The sequence below is a fragment of the Pteropus medius genome, unplaced genomic scaffold, assembly GCF_902729225.1.
Source record: "Pteropus medius unplaced genomic scaffold, Ma_sr-lr_union100, whole genome shotgun sequence".
NCBI classification, from domain to species: Eukaryota; Metazoa; Chordata; class Mammalia; order Chiroptera; family Pteropodidae; genus Pteropus; species Pteropus medius.
This window is the reverse complement of record NW_024349800.1, coordinates 50,053,423-50,066,438: the sequence shown is the minus strand read 5'-3', so window position 1 is coordinate 50,066,438 and position 13,016 is coordinate 50,053,423. Positions and strand designations below refer to the sequence as shown.

Genomic DNA, 13,016 nt, shown 5'->3' with positions numbered 1-13,016 from the left:
TGTGACCAAGTGGCCACTATCCCAATAGATTTGATAATTCACTAGAACAACTCACAGAACTCAGGAAAGTACTACACTTATAACTACAGTTTTATTATAAAGGGTCCAAATCTGGACCAGACAAACAGCGTGACACATAGCATGAGATCACAGAGAGTCTCGAATGTAAAGCTTTTGTGTCTTCAGGATGTGTCACCCTCCTGAACCGTTGATGTATAGCACGAACTCGGAAGAGCTTGCCCAAAAAAGCACTGGTGTCTAAAGTTTTTATCGGGGTTTCATTATGTAAACATTATTGACTGAATTGGTCATGTGATTGAAGCCCCCTCCCTTCCCCAGAGATTGGGCTGATATCATCTGGCTCAAAAACCCAGTCTTTTAATCACATGGTTGGCCCCCACCCTGAGTCATGTCATTAGCATGAATCAGACATGGTCTGAGCAGCCTACCGTGAATAACAAAGACATTCCTATCACTAAGGAAATACCAAGGATTTAGAGGTCACCTCCCATGAACTAGGGACATAAGCCACTTAAATTTATTATACGACACTAAGAAATCTGGCATGGGGGTGGGGTACAGTTAGAGAAACAGAGACCTAGATCCAAACTTTTGAGAAGGAGATAAATACCTTCCTTTCCAGAAAAGAGTGAAATTCATTTGAGGGTTAAAAGATTTACCCAGAGGAAGAACATGGATAGGTAATATCTTGAAATTTAAATCTTTGTGTTTTTTTCCACCTTCTCATAAGAGACCTTTTTTTTCTCTTTAGTCTCTCATTCACACTGCCTGGGGGGAAAGTAGAATTATTATAGCAAAAGAAAAAAACTAGAAGCCGCCAATATTCCTCTTTTTTTTTTTAAATTAACAAATCAGACTTTCGAGAATCCAAAGGGAAGGGTAATGGAAGCAGGGTCCAGAGTTTATAAAAGAAAGACAGCAAGAAAGCACTATGCCCCCAGAGAGGTAGGGTGAGGGTCTCCTGACTGGGAGCGCTGACAGGCCTGGGGAGCCCAAGACTGCAGACAGACCCTTCGCTAACCTTTGGGGGAGGGGCCACATGAATGACCCACTTCCTCATTTGGGGCGACTGCTCCATCACAGATCCAGCCCAGCTTTTCACTCCAGAATGACAGTTTGTTTCCCAAGGCTCTGCGGAACTTCCTCTGAATTGCCCAGGTATACAGACACCCCCACTCCAACCCCATTTTCAATGGCCCAGGACACCAAAAAGCTCCACAGAAAAACAGGTTGGGGAGCCTCAAAACTCAGAGGGCAGAGGACTGGTGCGGTGCAGGAGGACAGCTCCAGAACCTACTGTTGCATGGGGCCAGACTGTGATGCCCTTGCCCCTTTGCGACTTGTATCAGATGTCCTGGGGGCCCAGGTCCCACCACGACTTCAGGCATGGCTGTGGGGACAGGTCCAGGTGAGCTTGGTCCAGCTCAGCGTGTTGCCTCCAGGGTTCCCTTGGCATTTTCTGCCCCTGGACTTCTTTACCAAGAAGCCGCCTCAGTCTGTGGGTGAGCACGGCCCAGAAGGTCATGACAACACTCCTGGGGGTGACTGTCACCAGTAGGGGTGGGAGCTGGTGAGAAAGGCTCCCGCTCTTGCATTTCTAGGTGACGGCTCTGGGAGAGGTTCTGTGGCTTCTCAGCAGGACTCAGGGAGGTCGCAGACAAAAGCGACTGGACACTCTCACCCGCTGGGCTTCTCCTCTCACCCCTCCTCTCTCTCCCCAGCCCCTCACTCCTGCTCCCTGGGACCAGCTCTCAAACAAACCACCTCCACAAAAGTCCTGGTGTCCATCTTGCTTTCATGTGACGCCGGTCTGGGGCACCCACGGTGTTGCTAGGAGCCTATGGGGAGCTAGCCCGCTACCTGGATTTCTGATTGAGGCAGTCCTGGATTTTCAGTTCTAAATATCCATGGACAACCCTTAAAGACCATCTCGCTGGACTTTTTCATTTTGCAGATGCGTATACTCGGGCCCAGAGAAGAAACTTACCTGAGGTCACATTCGGGGAGGTGACGTCAGAGCTGGGTCTGGAACCCCACTCACTCATTCCCTTGTCTCTTCCCTCCCAATAACCCTCTTAAAGCTGCTCAACAGAGGTCACCACGCCAGTTTAATGAGATCCTATCTGTGGAAATGCCTTGTAAACTGCGAAGCATTGTAAAAATGCTATTAGTCATGATTTGTGCCAGACCTGGGACTAGAACCCAGATCTACTGACTCCCTGGCCAGTGCGTTAAACCCGGCAATAAGAAGTCTTCATTAGACAGCAATTTAGAATTCCTTATTTTTATAGTCACGCTCTCAGACATTTGCTAACTGGAAACCGCATCCCAGCTGCCCTCTCTCTGCTGAGCTGTCCCTGTGTTGGGTGGCTGGGGCTGCGTTCACTTTGCCAATACTAGGGATAGAGTGGTGACCAAGACAAACACAGCCCCTGGCCTCAAGGAAATTAGAGTCTAGGAGTGGAGAAATGTATTCAGTAACCACTTGATTAACTATGTAATTCCAACATGCTGAGTGCTATGAGCAGAGGGCAGGATGCAATGACAGCAAGGTCACGAGAGCACCTCGCCAGTTCTGGGGGTTAGAAAAACTCGTTTGAGGAGGGGACATTCAGCTGAGAGCCGAAGGATGAATAGGAGAGAGGCACACATGAGAGAGGAAGGGCGTTTCCTGGCAGGAAAAAAGCACGCGTGAAGGCCCGGAAGCCGAAAGGAGCTCAAAATGCTGGCAGAATCTGGAAGGCCCTAAGGATGGATTGTGTGTCAAGGGCAAGAGTCAGGCAAGCCGAGACTGGGAGGAGCGTGGGCTCCTTGAGGGTTTATCTTCAAAGCTTTCTTAAAAGCAATGGGACATCATTAAAGAGCATTATGCAGAGAAATGACATAATTAGATTTTTGTTTTCCAGGGGCATTCTGCTCGTAGGGTGGCTGGCGAACTTGTTGGGAAAAGGCCAGCCTGGCTTTGGGGAGGAATGTGAGGAGACTACCAAGTAACCTAGGGGCGGGGGATGGTCTCTGGGCTAGGCCTGCAGTGGTGAGGAGAACTGGATGAGTTCATATGACATCTTAAGGTGGAATCAGCAACACGGGGAGGTTGGATATGGGAGGGGAAGGAGTGGGAATTGTCACTGGTGACCCTGGGGTTTCTGACATAAGGAGCAGGATAAATGGAGAAGATGGCAGCCTGGCGAGGAACAGATTTTGGGGGGAAGAACAAAGTTTTAGATGTGTTGAGTCTGCAGCAGTCATGTGGAGATGACTTAGATATGTGGGGCTAAGAGCTCAGACAGAGTTCTGGGCTGTGGACGGACATCTGGAAATGTCCAGCTGTAGGTGGTCTTTAAAGCCATGGAGGAGATCAGCCAGGGATCACAGTGCTGATGGAGATAAGGTCCGTGCCTTCAGGGAGCTTGCGTTCTGATAGAGGGGATAGAGGCTGCCACTTCTGGTAATGTCGGAGTAGCTCATTAGGGACCAGTCCTCTCACTAAGAATGAGCTGGACAAAATCCTAAAGCCATCTGTTTGCAGGCAGCCAGGATTTGAGAAGTCAGGATCCCAGAGAGACGGGGAGCATATGGAGGTGACATTTGGTGCTATTCTTCCCCTTAAGGCATTGCTGATTCATGGGTAGCATGGGGCCAAGAACCAGGCGAGGTGGTGGATAAGAAGCTGAGAACGTGAGCTAGGTGTTTTGGTGATCTCATGGAGTAGAAGACAAATTTGGAGTGTAAAATACCCAGGCAAGAAGGACCTGAGAGCCAAGATGTCTGGAAGAGAAGCACATTAGGTTCGTTGAAAATTCCGGGGTCCTTTTCCTTGAGGCATCTGCTGAGTCATAAGCAGCACTTCCCAAAGGAGTGAAGGGCTGAGCAGAAAGCATAGCTGAGAGAGCCGGAAGCTGAACAGAGGTTTTAGAAATCAGATGGGGCTGAGGAAACGAAACTTGGAATCAAAGACCCACCTAAGAGAACAGGCCCTAGAAAACAATCCAGATCCCACTGAGAACCCCGAGAGGGAGAGGTGCTAGGAGGAAGGATGAGCTGGAAGCAGCAGCCTTCACAATGTCTGACAGCCAGCTTCAAGCCAGCTCAGTCACAGACTGCATGAGGATGGCTTCCGATACTCAAACGGCCTTCCAGAAAGCCAAAATAAATCCCCTCTGATGTAAAATGACTTCGGTCAGAGCCAAAAAAAAAAAAGTATTTCCATAATCGAAACAGACCCACAGGTGATCCAGATATTGAAGTCATCTGATAAAGATATTTAAATAACCGTGATTAATATGGTCAAGAAAGTAGATGACAAGATGGAGAATTTCGCCAGAGAACTGGAATCTCTATGCAAAAGAATCAAATGAAAATTATAGTGGAATGGATAGAATTTGGAAATAACATCCTTGAAGAACGGCTAACATTTTTCCATGCAGCCAAATGGATGGGGCTCCTGGGGGGCAGGTAAATGCACCAGGAAGCCCCACAGGTGGAGCCCCCATAGCTAGCAGCTGGCGAGCAGGCTGGAGGGCCAGGCATGGGGCTGGCAAGGTGACAGCTGGAGCGTCCAGTGGAGGAAATTCATCGAAGGCCGGTTAGAACCATGTTACATTGGAATTTGCATGTTGGGTGAAGAAATTGGATTTCTGTTCTGCAGAGTGAACAGTAGTTATGTTTGTCTGTGTCTCTGTTTGGGTTTAGCTTGCTTAAAGGTCAATTTAGAAAAAGTAAAAAGTGACAGTTTGTATTTTTTTTTAATTACTCTTTTCTCAAACATTAGGAATATCTGTACCAGTTCTTAAAACATTTTAAATTACTTCTTTATCCCTGCAGAGTTTCATCTTTTTGGCTATTTCTATAAAACCATATAACAAGCCTATATTACAGTTGTAGACTGTAACATTGAACTTTTAAACAAATTTTGATATTGAGCAAGACCTTTTTCGGTTGGTTTATTCTGTCCTTCCTTTGCTGACCTTGTAAACTACTTAATTGCGAAATATGGTTCGTCTCAGAGTGCCTCTTAACATTGTATTCTTTAAAATCGAGATTTTTCCATTGCATGGGAGACCACGTCTTCAACACGCTCACACACAAAGCAGGGCTCCTCGGCTCACTTACTTAGAGACATATGGTTTTCATCAGCCACTTCTCTCTTCTTGGCAGAAATCATGGCAAGGGTTTAAATTTTATTTAGCAAATAGCCCAGCCCTTCAAACCAAGCCCTTATTTGCTGTTCTCCCTCTTCCCCATCCCACATGACCCCACCTCCGTCTCTATGCCTGAGAGTGCCCCCAGTCTCCTGCCAGGCAAACCCAATGGATCGCTCTGCCCCAGCTGCCAGACCTGGCCCGTAGAGCCCTGAAACCAACCCAAAGGCCTCTGGGAGTTGGAGCACAGCAAGCTGAGTATGCATCATCTCTCAGAAGAGAGAGTTCCTGAAATTAGATGGACCGGCCAGCTGGGAGCTGTCCCTCACTGCTGCAGAGAATGGGCAGCTAATGAAGATGATTCAGGGACTAGAGACCACTGACATTTGGGGTGTCCTGCCCCCACACTGATCCAGTGGGGAAGCCAAGTGCCGCCCCCTTGCCACGGGCTCCCCCACTTTCTGTTTCCACCAGTTCTTACCCTCCCTGGTGTCATTCTGAGGGAGACAAGAGGCCCTTGCCAGTCACCTTCTAAACTGGCAGTGAAGTTAGGTGAGCTCTCCATCCCCCTGACCATCCATGCCTCCTCTGGAGGCTGTCTGAGCCCCACTGGTGTATAAATGGCCAGAAAGAAGTACCTGAGTGCTGGTGAGCGTGGCCTTAAACTACGTGCTGAGGGACCAGGGCTGCCCAACCTCCTCAGCATCACTGCATTTATTGCAGCAAATGCCCCCAAACATACTCTGAATCCACACGTTTCTCCACCTCCACTGCTTTATCCTGGTCTCAGGCCCCCTCCTCTCTTGCCTGAACCACACACTAGCCTCCCAGCACTTCCCTCGATCCCACTCGGCCTCCCCTTAGTCCATTCTCCCCACAGAGGCAGAATGATCTGTTAAAAATACATCAGATCAGGCCAGGCCCCCACTGGATTTCCACTGACCTTAGAAAAAAATACCGACTCCTCACCATGGCCCTCCAGGCCCTGCCCATCTTTTCAGCCTCATCCTGAGTGACTCTCCCTCCTCCACTATGCCCCAGCCATACTGGCCTCCCTTCCACCCCCCCAGAACTCCAGCATCCAGGACCTCCAAGGCCAGCAGCCCACATAGCCTCAGCCCCTCCAAGCTGAGGGCTGCACAGCCTCTGCCTCACAGACAGGCCTGGCTCCAGGCACCCTAATAAGCTCCTGCCTGAAGGTAAGATAGTCTTCACCCAGGACTGGGCTCCAGACCTAGTCCACCCCCTCAGTTTTCCGATGAGGAGACAGAGGCTCACATAGGGGCAGGGGTTGAAATGAGTTTGTGGTAGAACCGGCCCAGAGCCTGTGTCTTGACTCTCGAGGTAGTGCTCCTCTCTCCTCCCCAGGCTCCTCCTCCTCGGGGACCACCGGGGGCAGCCCAAGGAATAGAGAAGAGCCAGTCTGCAGTTTGAGCAGCACTAGGGAGACCAAACTCCAGTATGGCTGCTCCCCCACAGGGCCCTGGGTACAGCGGGGCTCTGATTTAGACAGATGGACATTTCTTGGTGCTTCGTCTCAGCCGGGTGTGCCCGGTGTGTGCTGGAGACTTGCCAGGGCTCATCGTTCTTTGACCATGGAGGACTTAGGGGCCCTGGATATGAATCGCACACTGTGAGACCCTCAGCTACATAGTGACAGTGGCCCCAGGCAAGTAGCAGGATTCCTAAGACCTCTCTGGAGAAGGGAGAAGAAGCCGGCCTATGGTTCAAGGTACCTCATGCCCGGTGCTCCAACCTGGGAGCAGCGAGAACCAGGAAATAAGGGCTTGGGCTATTTCCAGAAAGCTCTTTTATTGGGAGGTAGGATGAAGCTAGGGAAGTACTGACAAGAGAGGAATGAAAGCCGAGGGGACGATGTATCGACCTAGACAGGCAGGGCCACGGAAACCTCTGTGGGCTGCAGTTAGACTTGGGCAGCAGGAAAGAAAAAGTTGCAATGCAAACAACCAACAAAATTATTCTAGCACTGCTGCCTTCCAAGGGGGCATTGTAATTCGTATCAAAGGGGTGAGAACTCTTTACAAGCCTGTAGAGACCACTGGGAGGGGAAGGAGTTAAGATGAGTAATTTAATACGTTAAAGCAGGGGTCCCCAACCCCGAACCACTGACCAGTATCGGTCTGGTCCTTGGCCCGTTAGGGACTGGGGCCGCACAGCCGGCAAGTCAGGGGTGAGAGAGTGAAGCTTTATTTATTTGTAGCCCCTCCTCAGCGCTAGCATCACCGCCTCAGCTCCACCTCAGATCATCAGGCATTAGATTCTCATAGGAGCACAGGTCCCTGATGCCAAAAAGGCTGGGGACTGCTGTGTTAAAGGAAAAAGTAATTTCAAAGTTGGTGCTTCATATTTTTGGCCCAGTGGTAGTTTGGGGCAGGGGGTGGGAATGAGCTGCTCCACAGGAGAATCGGATGCTAAGGGAGGTTGACTGTGGGCTGGAGGGAAGGGAGCTGGGAGGGCTGGAAACACTTGGGGGCTGGGCCTCAGGGAGACAAGGTGGCTAGTGGAGGGTGTGTGGCTAAGGGAATATCTGATATTCAACTTCAAGGTGTTCTCTGTGCTAAGAATATAGCTCTCTCAATTACATGTAGAAAATGTGTCACATATGCCCTATACTAGGGCTACTTTGGGGAACTCGAGGAGAAGGATCTGTGTTTTTACACTTGTCTTGATGCAAGGCAGAGAGAAGAAAACAGCCTCAGGGGGCAAAAAGTAAAATGAAAGAGAAGATAGCCAAAGTAAGGGAGGGAGGGAGGAAAAAAAGGGAGGAAGGAAATAAGGAAGGAGGAAAGGAACTTCAATAGAAACAGGCTAAGAGGGACAAATTCCCAGAAGTGTTGCAGGAAACCTTGGGTCTCCCTCTACTGTGGGTTGAGAGTTTGGTCCCTTTTCTCTTGAATATTAAAAAGCAAAGTAACTCCATAGGCCATAAGACGTGGGAACACCCACAATGGTAGACGTTGGGATTTTAATCTGGAGTGTAACTTACTAAGTGATCAAGAAGACAAGAGAGCAAAACATGTGAGGTTCAGAGCGTCTACAAGGGCACTTGAGGAGATTCATCATCCCGGAGTCCAAACCCAGGCCTGTTCTGTTGAAGGCAGGTCCTTGGCTCACCTTAACCAAGGGGATCCTGAAACCCTTGTAGGAGCCAGAAGGAAGTGGACTCACTATTTTCTTCTACACACACACACCCTCAGATTATGATAAGGACAAGTCTGACCTGACTGCCTGCCCACCCGCTTCCTCTTGCTGTTTCTTAAAGCCACCTTTAAATTATGGATTGGCTTATTCAGGGCCAGTTAAGATGACTGAGTGGTTTCATCTACATTTCTGGATTTTGGGGCCAGAAACAGGACACACTCCTTTCTACTTTCCCTTCCACTTAGAAACTAAAGTTGTTCAAACTGCCAGTCTCTGAGTGCTCCCCATGGTGGAGTCAAGTTGCTTCATTCTTTATAGAGACATAGATACCTCGAATCTCACATTGCCATGACTGTGGTTCTTCTCCAAAGGCCTCGCCAGCACCTGCCCCACAGGTATCAACTCATATCTCTATTGTTTCAAAGAGTCCCTCATGTACTTGATTGTAATACCACTCTTAGAGAGAAGGTCCCCCCAGAGACACTAGTGTGGACACTTCCATCCAGAAGAGGATGACCATGGTGGGGAGGATCTAGAAACCATCTCAAATGTCAAATGAAATTGGGAATATTAAGTCTAGGGAAGAGCAAATCAGGGAGAACACACAACTGTTACTGAGAACTCATAAGTAAAACAAAGGCAATAAATTAGATAATTAGCTCATATAAAAGAGAGGATGGATTAAGCTTCAGGAATGGCTGGATCCAGTAGCTCGACAATGTCCTTGCCATTCTCTCTGTCTCTCTCTCTCTCCTCCAACTGTCTTTCTACCTGCCGCCTGTCATTACCCATGGCTGAATCCTGTGCCTCAAACTGTAGCTTAGGGGCTCTGTTTCACACCATCTCTCAAATAATTTCTCTCCATGTGGCGGGAAGCCTTCTTGGCCACCAGGAGCCATAGATTTATATCCCATCAGTTTAGAAAACCCCCGGAAAAGGAAGGTCTTTCCTAACAGGTGTCAGAAAAATCTTGGGCTTGATTCTCAGCCCAAACTAGAATCACAGGCCCATTTCTAAACCAGTACCTTGGGCCAGGAGGTCAAGTGTGCCTGTTGGCCAGGCCTGAGTCGCAGACACACTCTCTGTTTTTGAGACGATTGAAATCAGCTCAACCCAAATCACATAGAATAGGTGCCCACGGGAAAGAGGGGTTCTGTTACTGCAGGAGAATAGAAAAGCTGCTAGCCAAAAACGACAGACATCTACCACAGCTGTCTACAATTTATGAGATATTCTGAGTTGTTTTTCTTTATACATAATGTAAGTTTGATCACATCATCACCTTACTTAATATCCTTCGGTGGCTCCCCAGGGCCTACAAGATAAAGTCCAGTCCTTCCTTGCAAAGCCCTCCATGCACTGGCCCTGGCTCCCTGCTCGCTTTACCTCCTACTGTGCTCTGCCCAGCTCTCTCACCCACTGCACCAGAGTCAGGCAGGCTGTGGTCCCTCCTCCCAAAGGAAAGGCCAGGTTCTCTGAGAATTCTCTTCACCACAGCCAAAGACAACTTAACAGCATTGCCTGAAATCTTAAGGAGAAAAAGGAAGCACATACTTGAAAGTACCCCTAAAACTGTTCTTAAGAAATAGCTCTACTGGAAACCCACAGCCCCAAGCTAACTTCAAAGTTCTCTGCAAGTCCACTGCCCACCTTACCTGCCAACTGCCTCCAGGAGGTCAGGGATGAATCTCCTCCCACCACCAGGCATAGGGCAATTATTCCTCTTCTTTGGAATCAGGATATAAGCGATGCCTCCACCCCCATCCCAGCACCCCGAAGTAGTTTTTCCTTCTTGCTCACCTCTAAGATCTGCCTCCCAATCCCCTCTATCCTGCCTCTTATGTACCATGCATTACTGACAATAGGGATATTAAAACAAAATATCTGTTAGGACATCTCCTGAAAGTTGGGATATTCAGGTTAAAATGGAACCTCATGTGGGACACCAACCCCCAGGTCCAGGTTGGGCTGTGCCGGGCCCGGTGTGGGTCATTTGCGCGGTTTTTTTCTAGTCTAAGCTGAAGAAGCAGGCACTTCTCTTTCACAGTCTTCTGCACCCCAGCCCTGTGCAAACAACTCATCCAGAGTAACACACACCACTTTGCAAGAACACACCCTTTTCAGGGATACGTAGTCTGATTGCAAATTAGGAGTTGGTGGTACTCTAAATAAAATAATGCTCAGAGACAGAATTCTGCAAATTCATTCAATGCATATTACTAAAGGGTATTAACATTTCAGACTAAGAAATCCCCATTAGGGCCCCATCAGTGCTTTCCACATCCTCATCAAGAAGGATAGGTATGTCCTTGCTTTCTGCTAGCATAGGTGAAAGGACCAACTCAAGTGGTATGTTTCAAAACAAGAGAATATCATCCGCAAAGCAAATTTTAGTCTCCACCCTAAAAGGCAGAGAGCTTGTAATCCTAAATGACGTTTTCTCTCAGTTTTAGAAAAATCAACTTATTATAAACTCGTCGAAAAGTAATTTCATAATTCCAGGAAAAAGGACAATTAGGAGAGCAACTGAGTGAAGGCCGATTTCACAGTTTTGTCATAGGAAACCTATTGATACATTTAATCAAACCCCAAAACTAATCAGATCGGATGCAGGAATTTTCCAAACAGTAAAATTTTACAAATTCTTAAAAATTTTGTTTTAAAACATAGCTAAACTCAAAAGCAAGAAAAAGAAAATCTCTAGGCACCAGAAATGAAACCAAAACCTATACCCAAGCCCCAAAAAGAGTAGGAAAGGACAATAGTAAAATCACCCCACGAGAGCCCTTAAAAACTCAGAGCAATTATAGGACTCTTGTGAAAAATAACCCTTATTGAAGAAGAGCTCACAGGCAAAAATTATAAAATATATGGGGAGTCCAATACCAAGACAAATATTCTACTGGCCCAGCAAATGGGATCATTCACACCAGAGGAACAAGAGACTAAAAAATTATCTGAAAAGGACCCTAAGTTTGATTAAGAGTTTAAAGAGATAAAGAAAGGCCTGTATAACAAGAGTGGAAAACTATGAAAGAAGAGAAAGAGAATTTCTAGTCTCTGACGATAATTATAGATTTGTCTATTTCTCTTTGCAATTCTGTTTCATTTCATGCATTTGAAGCTTTTTCTTATTATCTGTATATACATTTAAGATTACTATGTTCCCTTGATGAATTGATCCTTGTATCACTATGAAATGACCTTCTTTATCTTTGGAAATATTCTTTGCTCTGAAATCTACTTTTTATAGCATTAATATAGCCACTCCAGAATTTTTTTGACTAGTATTAGCATGGAATATCTTTATCCAACTTTTCACTTTGAACCTATTTGTGACTATATTTAAAGTGAGTTTCTTGTAAGCAGTATACCATTGGATGATGCTTTTAAAGAAAAATTCAGAAAAATTCAATCTCATGATTTATGCCTTTTAATTGAGGTGTTTAACCCACTTACATTTAATGTGATTGTTGATATGGTTAAGTTTAAAGCTACCATTTTGCTATTTGTGTTCTATACGTGCCATCTGTTCTTTGTTCTTGATTTCCTCTTTTTTGAGTTCTCTAATGTGTTTTACAATTTTGTTTTATCATAAGTCTACTTTATTCATGAGATCATATGATATTCATTTAATCTTAGGTCGACCTCATTCTTTTTAACCCCAATATAGCATTCCATAGTACAGATGTTTCATAGCTTACTTATCTATCAATAGAATTTTAAATATTTTTTCAATTTTTAAATATTTCAAAAAATACTGACATTAACATCTTTATGCATGCTTCTTTGTGCTTCCGTAAGTATGTCTGAAGGATCGAGTCTCAGAAGTAAAATTTCTGTGTCAAAGGATATGCACTTTTTCATTTTGATAGAGTCTGCCAAGTTTCCTCCCAAAAGGCTGTTATCAATTTGTTCCATCAAGAAATGGCAGATTCCTAATCCTTGCCAATCCCACATAGAATCAATCTTCTTTTATTATTTTTTTATTATTGAGGTTGTCAGTTATTATTTTTAATTTACATGTCTCTGGTTTTGATGATATTAAACGTGTTGACATATTTATTGGCCATTTGTACTTCTATAAATTTTCTATCGTTATCGGCTGAATTGTGTCCCCCCAAATTCATATGTTGAAATCTTAACCCCCAGCATCTCAGATGTGACTATATTTGGAGATAGGGCGTTTAATTAAGGTAAAATGAGGTCACACGGCGGGCTCTAATTCAATGTGACTTTTGTCCTTATAAGAATAGAGTAGGATGCAGACTTCTGCATGCAGAGAAAAAAGACCACGTGAGGACACGGTGAAAAGGCAGCCATGTGCAGGCCGAGGAAAACCATCTCAGAAGAAACCAAACCCGTCAAAACCTTGATCTTGAACTTCTAGTCTCCATAACCGTGAGAAAATAAATTCTGTTGTTTAAGCCACCCAATATGTGGTATTTTCTTATAGCAGTCCTGGAAAACTAATACACATATTCATATATATTGCCCATTATTCTCCTGGGTTGTTTATTTTTTCTTACTGCTTTATAGAAGTTCATTATATATTATCGATAATAATCTTTTGTGTAGGGTGACCATATAATTTATCATTCAGACCAAGACACGTTTGAGGATGGCAAATACTAAACCAGATGGGCCATCAGGACCACAGGTATAAACCAAAACTGCCCTGAGGAAACTAGA

At 45.9% G+C, this 13,016-nt stretch overlaps 1 protein-coding gene across 2 annotated transcripts in view; it reads right to left on the bottom strand.

The window, feature by feature from the left end:
• The window catches only part of CIB4 (calcium and integrin binding family member 4), a 104,312-nt gene that overhangs the window by 65,857 nt on the left and 25,439 nt on the right, over positions 1-13,016 (bottom strand). The window contains exon 1 of one of the 2 annotated variants that reach the window (XM_039887610.1): positions 2,009-2,246. The exons of the other annotated variant lie outside the window; for it this stretch is intronic. The gene's annotated coding sequence lies outside the window, so the exon portion shown is untranslated. Of the gene's footprint in view, positions 1-2,008; positions 2,247-13,016 lie in introns of those variants that run through there. 2 annotated transcript variants of the gene reach the window in all.